Source organism: Scyliorhinus torazame, chromosome 1 (assembly GCF_047496885.1).
Source record: "Scyliorhinus torazame isolate Kashiwa2021f chromosome 1, sScyTor2.1, whole genome shotgun sequence".
NCBI lineage: Eukaryota > Metazoa > Chordata > Chondrichthyes > Carcharhiniformes > Scyliorhinidae > Scyliorhinus > Scyliorhinus torazame.
The window spans coordinates 25,242,014-25,253,036 of record NC_092707.1 but is presented as its reverse complement, the minus strand read 5'-3'; the positions used below and the strand labels follow the sequence as shown (position 1 = coordinate 25,253,036).

General features: G+C 50.3%; 1 protein-coding gene across 1 annotated transcript in view; it reads left to right on the top strand.

The window, feature by feature from the left end:
* The first annotated feature begins 5,732 nt into the window (after positions 1 to 5,732).
* Positions 5,733 to 11,023, top strand: part of asphd2 (aspartate beta-hydroxylase domain containing 2) — a 68,910-nt gene continuing 63,619 nt past the window's right edge. Inside the window, 2 exon segments of the mRNA XM_072476260.1 lie at positions 5,733 to 5,807; positions 9,041 to 9,193. The gene's annotated coding sequence lies outside the window, so the exon portion shown is untranslated.

Here is an 11,023-nt window from a genome sequence, read left to right as displayed (position 1 = left end):
GCCCTTAGCGTCCAAAAATGTTTGGTGGGGTTACTGGGTTATGGGGATAGGGTGGAGGCATGGGCTTGGGTGGGTTGCTCCTTCCCAGGGTTGGTGTAGACTCAATGGGCCGAATGGCCTCCTTCTGCACTGTAAATTCTATGATTCTATAGTGAACCAGATGGGTTTTTACATCAATTCACAAACTTTGTGATCACCATTACTGACACGAGCTTTATAGGGCAGCACGGTAACACAGTGGTCAGTGTGGTGAATGTAAATACTGTTAATTCACCAGTTATGTTCTATGTTTGTAAATACAGTTAATTCACCAGCTATGTTCTATGTTATTAACCCTGTGGGTTTTATCTGTGGGCCATTGTATGGCTTCACCCACAGGGGGAGATGTTGGAGGATGTTGGAGCATGTACGGGCTCTGCCCATGGCTCCGCCCCTTTGAAGGAGTATAAGAGTAGCTGGCCTGTGGGACTGTCCTCAGTATGTACCAGTCGCAGGCAGGCAAAGTTGATAGTTAATTAAAACCTTGCCGCGTCGTCGACGCCATCCATCATGGACGAACAGAAATTGAGTCTCCTCCACGCACGGGTGAGTCGCCGCATTTCTGTGCAACTCGAAGAGGCCACCTCATATACCGCCGCTCTCGCAATCCTCGAGCGCATCTACGTGCAGCCTGTGAATGAGGTCTATGCGCGACATATTCTCACTACTCGACGCCAGCGCCCCAGGGAGTCACCTGACGACTATCTGCGCGACCTCAAAGCCCTCGCGCGCAACTGCAACTATCAGGCAGTTACGGCCACTCAGCACATGGAGTTCGCCGTCCGAGACATCTACGTTGCAGGATCAAATTATGTGCGGCAGCGACTGCTCGAGAAAGGGGCCCAGGACCTGGACGAGACGGTGAAACTGGCGATTTCACTGGAGTTCGCTTTCCATAGCCTCACTGCATTTCCGGCAGAACACCCGACCCCCTCGTGGGCTCCTGACCAGAGACTACACCAGGCCTGTGCTGCGCGCCCACCCGCTCATCATGGGGAGGTTGCCTTGTTATTTTCGCGGCCAGCCTCGACAGCACTGCCCGGCCCGCAACGCGCACTGCAACTGTTGCGGCCGAAAAGGGCACTTCGCCAAGGTCTGCCTCGCCAAGCCTAAGCACGCAAACTCTCCGACCCGGACTACCGACTCTCAGGCCCGCAGGCCTCGCAATGTGGCAGCGTGCCTGCCGACTACGACTCCGTACAGCACGTGCCACTCACGGGGGCCGCCATTTTGGCCATCCTCCCCCACGCGGCCAGCCACGTGCGATCTATGGGGGCCGCCATCTTGGCGCCATCTTCCTCGACGCCCGCCACGCTTGATCAACGGGGGCCGCCATCTTGGACGCCATCTGCTACGCCGCTCGAGCCAAGCACCTCAAGAGCTCAATGATGGCCATCCGGGTTAACGGGTACGAGACACCTTGCCTGTTCGATTCTGGGAGCACCAAGAGTTTCATCCACCCGGATCTGGTAAGCCGCTGCTCGCTCCCGATATTCCCGGCGCAACAAACAATTTCCCTCGTCTCCGGGTCGCACTCAGTACAAATCCGAGAGTGCACTACGGTAACCTTAGCGGTACAGGGCGCTGAGTACACTAACTTCCAGCTGTACGTGCTCCCAGACCTCTGCGCCCCCCTCCTTTTAGGGCTCGATTTTCAATGTAATCTCAAGAGTCTGACGCTTAGCTTTGGCGGACCCCTGCCCCCACTCACTGTGTGCAGCCTAGCCACTCTGAAAGTCGACCCTCCTTCCCTATTCGCTAATCTCACCGCTGATTGCAAGCCAATAGCCACTCGCAGCAGGCGATATAGCATGCAGGACAGAATATTTATTCGGTCTGAGGTCCTGCGTCTGTTGCGGGAAGGAGTCATAGAGGCCAGCAATAGCCCCTGGAGAGCTCAGGTGGTGGTCGTCAAGACTGGGGAGAAGCTCCGGATGGTGGTTGATTACAGCCAAACCATTAACCGGTTTACGCAACTTGATGCGTACCCCCTTCCCCGGATTGCAGACATGGTAAATCAGATCGCACACTACCGCGTGTTCTCCACGGTGGATCTGAAGTCTGCATACCACCAGCTCCCAATCCGCCCGGAGGATCGCCACTACACGGCGTTTGAGGCAGACAGACGCCATTTTCATTTCCTCCGGGTCCCTTTGGCGTCACGAATGGGGTTTTGGTGTTCCAACGAGCGATGGAAAGAATGGTGGACCAGTACGGGCTGCGGGCCACATTTCCGTACCTGGACAATGTCACCATCTGCGGCCATGATCAGCAGGACCACGACGCCAACCTCCACCGATTTCTCTAAACCGCCCAAAAACTTAATCTCACCTATAATAAGAAGAAATGCATTTTCCGCACCACCAGGCTAGCCATCCTAGGGCCCGACCCTGACCGTCTGCGCCCCCTCCTACAACTCCCTCTCCCTCACTGTCCCAAGGCCCTTAAGAGGTGCCTTGGATTTTTTTCCTACTACGCCCAGTGGTCCCCAAGTTTGCGGACAAAGCCCGCCCACTATTTAAGGCCACCCTTTTCCCTCTGGCAGCCGAGGCCCGCCAGGCCTTCAACTGCATCAAGGCGGACATTGCCAAAGCCGCGATGCACGCGGTGGACAAGTCCGTCCCCTTTCAGGTGGAGAGTGAGCATCAGAGGTCGCTCTCGCCGCCACTCTCAATCAAGCAGGCTGACCGGTTGCGTTTTTTTCACGCACCCTCATCGCCTCTGAACTTCGACACTCCTCAGTCGAAAAAGAGGCTCAAGCCATCGTGGAAGCCGTGCGGCACTGGAGGCACTACCTCACTGGTCGGAGGTTTACCCTCGTCACCGACCAACGATTGGTAGCCTTCATGTTCGACAATACGCAGCGGGGCAAAATCAAGAACGATAAGATCTTGAGGTGGAGAATCGAACTCTCCACCTATAATTACGATATAGTATATCGTCCTGGGAAGCTCAACGAGTCCCCAGATGCCCTGTCTCGCGGCACATGCACTAGTGCGGAAGAGGACCGACTACGGGCTATCCACGATGACCTCTGCCACCCGGCTCGCCCATTATATCAAGGCCCGCAACTTGCCCTACCCCACCGAGGAGTTCAAAGCTGTAACCAAAGCAGGGACTGCCAAATCTGTGCGGAGTGTAAACCGCACTTCTATCGACCAGATAAGGCCCACCTGGTGAAGGCATCCCGGCCCTTTGAACGCCTCAGTATCAATTTCAAAGGGCCCCTCCCCTCGAATAATCGCAATACCTACTTTCTCAATATTATTGATGAGTTCTCCCGTTTCCCGTTTGCCATCCCGTGCCCCGATATGACCACCCTCACTGTTATCAGAGCCCTGCACAGTGTCTTCACCCTGTTTGGTTTCCCCAACTACGTCCACAGCGACAGGGGCTCGTCGTTCATGAGCGACGAACTGCATCAGTACCTGCTCAGTAAAGGCATCGCCTCAAGCAGGACTATCAGTTACAACCCCCGGGGAAATGGACAGGTGGAGAGGGAGAACACGACGGTCTGGAAGACCGTCCTACTGACCCTACGGTCCAGGAATCTCCCGGTTTCCCCCTGGCAGGAAGACCTTCCCGATGCACTCCATGCTATTAGGTCCCTCCTTTGCACGGCCACAAACCAGACTCCTCATGACCGCTTGCTTATTTTCCCTAGGGGGACTACTTCAGGGGCCTCGCTCCCACCCTGGCTAATGACACCGGATCCGGTTCTCCTCCAGAAACACGTTCGGACCCATAAGACCAATCCCCTGGTAGAGAGGGTCCAGCTCCTGCACTCAAACCCGCACTACGCAGATGTTGGTCGACAAGATACCATCTCTCTCCGAGACCTTGCGCCCGCAGTCTCCACCCCACTACGTCCACAGTAACCCCTGGGGCTGCACCGGACCCACTTCCCCAGCCACCTGAAGCGGCTGCAACACCAGTGCTTTGGCGGTCGCAACGTACGTTCCGGGCGCTGGACCGGCTGAAGTTGTGACCCATCACCCCCGCTGGACTTTATTTTTTTACAGGGGGTGAATGCGGTGAATGTAAATACAGTTAATTCACCAGTTATGTTCTATGTTTGTAAATACAGTTAATTCACCAGTTATGTTCTATGTTATTAACTCTGTGGGTTTTATCTGTGGGCCATTGTATGGCTTCACCCACAGGGGGAGATGTTGGAGGATGTTGGAGCATGTACGGGCTCTGCCCATGGCTCCGCCCCTTTGAAGGAGTATAAGAGTAGCTGGCCTGTGGGACTGTCCTCAATATGTACCAGTCGCAGGCAGGCAAAGTTGATAGTTAATTAAAACCACTGTTTTACTCCGACACGAGTCCTTGAGTGAATTGATGGTCACATCAGTTAGCACTGTGGCTTCATAGCGCCAGGGTCCCATGCTGGGTTTCTGTCTATGGAGAGTCTGCTCGTTCTCCACATGTCTGCGTGGGTTTCCTCCGAGTGCTCCGGTTTCCTCCCACAAGTCCCGAGAGACGTGCTTGTTAGGTGAATTGGACATTCTGAATTCTCCCTGTGTACCCGAACAGGTGGCGCAATGTGGCGACTAGGGGATTTTCACAGTAACTTCATTGCAGTGTTAATGTAAGCCTACTTGTGAAAATAAAGATTATTATTATTCCAGATTTATTAACTGAGTGTAAATTCGGTTGTGTGGTGCATGGACCCATGACCTCCCCACCCTCCCCCAAGGGCATTAGCTGTGGTCTCTGGGTTACTAATTCAGTAACATCTTCAAAGTTGCACTTGTAAGAAAGTATCTTTCAATTAACAACTTGCTTTTCAAAACATTTAAAAACGCTGTCAATACATGTCTATTTTTGTTTTCATTATTACTGACATTCAAATAATAGGTTTGGCTGGGCAGCATGGTGGCGCAGTGGTTAGCCCTGCTCCCTCACGATGCCAGGGACCCAGGTTCGATCCCGGCTCTGGGTCACTGTCCGTGTGGAGTTTGCACATTCTCCCCGTGTCTGCGTGGGTTTCGCCCCCACAACCCAAAGGTGTGCAGGGTAGGTGGATTGGCCACGCTAAATTGCCCTTTAATCAGAAAAAATGAATTGGTTGGGTACTCTAAATTTATTTTAAAATAATAGATTTGGCTGGGATATTGGGGTTTGGGGCAAATTTTAAAACTGGCTGTCGCGGGTTGGCGAACCCAGCGTTGGGACGTCCTGAAGGTGGTGGGAGCGGAATTGCAAGTGAGTGCTTTCCTTCAGGTGGCGCTATCGGGGGAGGCCGCAGCAAGAGACAATCGCGGTCCATCACGTGTTCTTCCACCACGTCCCCGCAACCCCCCCCCCCGAGCTGCGCACGCGCAGTCGCTCTGGGGAAGGAGTCGCCGGGAGTTGTAGTCTTGGTAATGGCCGCCGGCTTGCCCTTGTCCGGTTCAGGGACCGGAATGGGGATGGGATGGTCGCCCGTGTAAAAGGGTAACGTCAGGAGTGAGTGAATGAGTGGGAGGGAGAGCTGAGGGAGAAGGAGAGGTAAAGCGGAGCAAGGAGGGAGGGAAAGTTAGGAGGCGAGGCGGAGCGACGATGGCGGGGTTGGGGGCAGGGGGCGGGGCAGGGCTGGGGGCGCGCGGGCAGGGGGCGGGGCTGGGGGCGCGCGGGCAGGGGGCGGGGCGGGGCTGGGGGCGCGCGGGCAGGGGGCGGGGCTGGGGGCGGGGCTGGGGGCGCGGCGACGTCATCGCGGCACTGTCTGGCTGGCTGGAGGAAGCTGCAGATTAATGAATCTGCTCGCTGGCAGCATCATTCAGGTGGGCACCGAGTCTCTGCAATGGCTGGGAAAGGTGGGCATGCAAAATGAACACATCAGCTTTGCCCGGCATGCTGCTGAGACATTGCCACAGTTGCATTTGCAGACAGGCAGCGGCTGAGCTTTCACACACACGGACCCATAAATGTGTGTGTATGATATCCTACTGTTGTCTCTCTCCAGGCACTGCTGCTGGGTTTATGTCACGTTAATGCAGGGTCAAGCAGAGACCGCAAGCTCAGGCCTGTCACCGTATCACTCTTGATCGGTCACCTCACCTACAAATGGGTGGGGGATGAGCAGTAGATGCGGTTTTAGACTTTAAACTTTGTGATATGTCCATATGTGTGTACAATATATATGTGTATGTGTCACAGGTGGTTTTTCTGCCAGTGCTGGTTGTGTAGCAGATTGGACTGCAAATGCGAGACTTGGTATTGGTGCAGGTGCAGTGCTGATAGCAGTCGAACTGTCTTTCGATTCCTGGAGCTGACTTGCTCGCCGTGTATCTGAATAAATGATCATTTAAATAGCTTTGGGGGTGTGGAGGGGATATTAGATGCTAACGACTTGATTATTTCAAATTAATAATGGTTTTGCAACAAGATTTTGTTGACCCATAGCTACTAATGCAGTTTGCTGTACCAATACAGAGGTTTCAGGATGCCAATAATAAACATTCGCGTGACGTTGATTTGCCATTAGTACATTTTTAAAAGCTACTTGGACTAACTCGTATTTACAGAAGACGCATAACCAGGCTTTCAGACTGATTCTTGAAACTTGGTCTCGTAATTGGAGGAAAATTACTGGGGTTCCTGCTCAAGATTTTTATTTAATGATCTATGAAGAACTTTGATCTTGCGTAAATGTTTGCCCCGAAACTCTGCCCGAGTTCCAATAATCTGCCAATATTTGTTGTTTTAGGCTTTCTAGATGAAGAATGACCTCGAGGGCAAGGTCCCAGAGGACTTCATTTGACAGTCATCCAGACTCGAAACGTTAGCTTCCCTCTCTCTCCATAGATACTGTCAGACCTGCTGCGATTGTCCAGTATTTTCTGTTTTCGTCCCAGAGGACTATCAGTGCCTGTGAAACTATACACAGTATGAATCATTGCCTTTGCAGGGGGAGGGGTAAAGAAAGGGAATGGGTATAAAATTGGCGCAGGAATATTAGATCTACCAGTGTCATAGAGTATTTTTAAAACTTACTAAGATGTTTCAGTGGAACTTGGATTCTAATCAGTCTAGAGTGAGTTGAATGTATTTTCACTCTTCATGGCTTGGTGGATATGGATCAACACGGCAATTTGTTCCAGAATTACCAGCCTCGATTGGAGAGGTGTAAGATGAGCTTGAACATCACACTGGTACCATATCTGCTGCTTGTTTGAGAGCTTCAATGACGATCTAACCAGCATTGTACCTAACTGCGCTAGATGCTTGTAGTAGGTTAAGAGTTTTACTTTGCTGCCACTTTAATCGGAGATTGTGGGTACAAGTCCACCTCCAAGACTTGGGCGTAAAATTCAAGCTGACACTCCATTCCAATACTGAGGGAGTGCTACACTTTTGGAAGTGATGATTTTTCGTTGACATAGACATAGAACATACAATGCAGAAGGAAGCCATTCGGCCCATCAAGTCTGCACCGACCGACTTAAGCCCTCCCTTCCACCCTATTCCCCTAACCCAATAACTCCTAACCTTTTTGGACACAGCTCAAAGATGTGCAGGTTAGGTGGATTAGCCGTGATAAATTGCCCCTTAGTAACCCAAAGATGTGCAGGTTAGGTGGGATTACGGGGAAAGGACAGGGGAATGCGCCTCGGATGCTCTTTCAGAAGGTCGGCACAGAATTGATGGACAGAATGGCCTTTTCTGCACTGTAGGAATTCTATGATAAACCAAAACCCCTTCTGCCTCCTAAAAGATCTCATGGCACTATTTTGAAGAACAGAGGAGTTCACCCCTGGTCGCTGCCGGTGGGAACTCTGCGGGAACGCTCAGGGGGCGGCCTGTGGAGGGAGGGGGGCTCCTCCACTGGGGGGGGTCTCTGATGGGGACTGACCTGCGATCGGGACCCACCGATCGGCGGGCCAGCCTTTTCCACCACCCCCCCCCCCCCCCCCCCCCCCCCCCGGGCCTACTTTGTTGCGCAGCCGGCCCCTGAACACCGACGCCATGTTGGGTCGGGGCCGGCACGCGGAAGAAGTCCCCTGCGCATGCGCAGATTGGCACGGCGCCGAGGCTGAAGCGGCGTGAACCGCTCCAGCGCCATGCTGGCCCCCTGTGGGGTCCTGAATATTCGTACCCGGGCCCTGGTTGCGCCATCATGAAATGCGACGGCGTTCACGACGGCGCGAACACTTGGCCTCCATATCCGAGAATATGCCCCCGTGAACTGTGGCTCGGTGGGTCTCTCTGTCAGATGATTATGGGGTCAAGTCACACTCCAGAGACTCGTGTGCTAAATCTAAACTCCAGTGCAGTACTAACAGAATGCTGCACTGTCAGAAGTGCTGTCTTTCAGATGAGATATTAAAACTACATTGAATGTGATGTAAAAGATCCCATGGCACTATCCTCCCCAGTATCCTAGCCAATATTTACCTCTCGACCAATAGACTATTGGTCGTTATCTCATTGCTGTTTGTTGTGCATTTTTCAAATTGGCTGACTTGTAGAATTAATTGTGAAGAGATCTGGGATGTCCTGAGGTCACAAAATGCACCATTTAAATGCTAGTCTCTTTATTTCATGATTGAGACCTAGGCACATGGGGTGATGTGTGTGCAAGATTTCACAAAGCCACTGTGTTAATGGTCCTTTCTGTAATTCTCCTGATTTTGCAGCAGCAATCCTGACTCAGAATTATGATTCTGAGGCTAAAGTAAACATCCCATCTGTAGTGGATTATGTCATCCTGTTTACTGAATCTGCAGTTAAAGCCTATTCTACTTGAAATCTAATTTTAAAATGTCCATTACAAAAGAGTATTACTTTTGCAAATAGTGCAAAACGTATGTATATTTGAGCATCAACAGGGATGCTCATATTTCAGAAGCTTAATCAAAATGTGTTTGTTTTGCGCAGCATCTGAACCCCTGGTGCTCTGTGGCCTTCACTCTACCCTTTTCCGATCTCGTATGAGCAATTATTGACCAGTCAGCGTTCTGTATCTTACAGAGTTTAAAGCTGAAGAATCTTTTGTTTTTTTTGACCTTCACAGGCTGTGCACTGCTCGCATAGCTACAGGATGCTGCGTGACAAATCCAAACAGCACAACCTCCACATCCACTTGCCGTGAGACAACTTAATTTATGTATTTTTCATGCAGACAGACAGTGTTATGATCTTCTGAGTGTCGTCCAATTGTTACATGGTGTGTTAAGACAACTTTCATTGTATTTGAGACTTATTGGCAATTAACAAAACACCCATGTTGTGAGGGGTGGAAATTAGATTAATGCTGTGGTCATTGATTGGAATGATGGAATTGGAATGTCTAATTCAGTCTCTGGAATCAAGCTCCAAAATTGGCCTTTTCTGGTGCCCGTACGTTAACAGTTTCTTGTCAGGGCATTTCCACTGCTGATCTGTGAGCTTGTGTGAGACCATAAGACATAGGAGCAGAATTACCCCTGATCCCCTCCCCATTACCCCTGATCCCCTCCCCATTACCCCTGATCCCCTTATTAATCAAGAACCTATCTATCTCTGTCTTAAAGACACTCAGTGATTTAAAGACATGCATGGGCATGTCGTGTCAAAACCTGAAGATGCTGGCACCTTTAGCGGGTCAGTCAGCAGCTGTGGAGAGAACAGACGAGGTAATGGTGATAGAAGCAGATGAAATTTCAGACAATCAGTGTATGGAAAAAATAGCAGAAGGAAGGGGAAAGGAATGACGTGCACAAAGCCTACACACACAAATACACAAACAAATGTGAGTTTGTATTTTTTTTTCAGTCGTCATCAGTAATTTAAAACAAGGTTACTCAAAAGATGGTGAAAAGATCGTATGATATAACATTTGTTTTGTGATGAACCCAGTTCCAGCTGTATTCACCACACTTTCCTACACGACCACTCTTAGATGTATGTAGGAAACATTTTTGAAGCAGTTTTTAAAAAATTACATTTTAAAACACTGCCCAATTGTGCTAGCTGGTGGCCTGTTTTCAGTTTTCAGCAAATGGTTTCAGCAGAAATTTGAGGGATGGGGCTTTGGCGAGAGACATTTCATTAAAATAAAGATGCAGTTTTGAGCACAAAATAAGCCAGGATTGGCAATTGTGCAAACCAGAATCTCTGCCCCAATGATTTTAAATCCGATCAGAAACTAAATTGGATGGTGATTTGCATAACTGTGTACAACACTTACTCGTGCATTTACTCATTAAATTTATATATATTAATAATAATAATCTTTATTAGTGTCACACTGCAATGACGTTACTGTGAAAATCCCCTGGGTCCCAGGTTCGATTCCAGGCTTTTGTCACTGTCTGTGCGGAGTCTGCACGTTCTCCACGTGTCTGCGTGAGTATCCTCCGGGTGCTCCAATTTCCTCCCACAAGTCCCGAAAGACATGCTGTTAGGTAATTTGGAAATTCTGAATTCTCCCTATTTGTACCCGAACATGCGCCGGAATGTGGCGACCAGGGTCTTTTCACAGTAACTTCATTGCAGTGTTAATGTAAGCCTACTTGTGACAATAATAAAGATTATTATTATTATTATTTTGATAAGCATGTCCCTCTGGTGTGTTTCCTTGTTTCAATGCTGGTTCCCTGTGAGATGACAGGTAATGGGAAATGCTTATGCTGATCAAGATATCGTGGGCAGCTTGCCTTTGCGTACAGTGTGTCTTGTCATCACCAAGGGTGCTGTGCCAAGGAAGAACCACAAGCTTGCCCAGCTTGATTAAGACTATTGGAAACTGTACAAATTCTGGTATCCCATAATACAAAGCACAACCAGCATAGAAGGTGACCATGGCCTGTTGAGTCGGTGCCAGACAGATTTTTCAATTACTTTTTAAAAAAACAGGCAGCACGGTAGCACAGTTGTTTCACAACTCCAGGGCCCCAGGTTCAAAAGGAACAAAGAAAAGTACAGCACAGGAACCCTTCGGCCCTCCAAGCCCTGTGCCGACCATGCTGCCCATCTAAACTAAAATCTTCCCACACTTCCTGGGTCCGTATCCCTC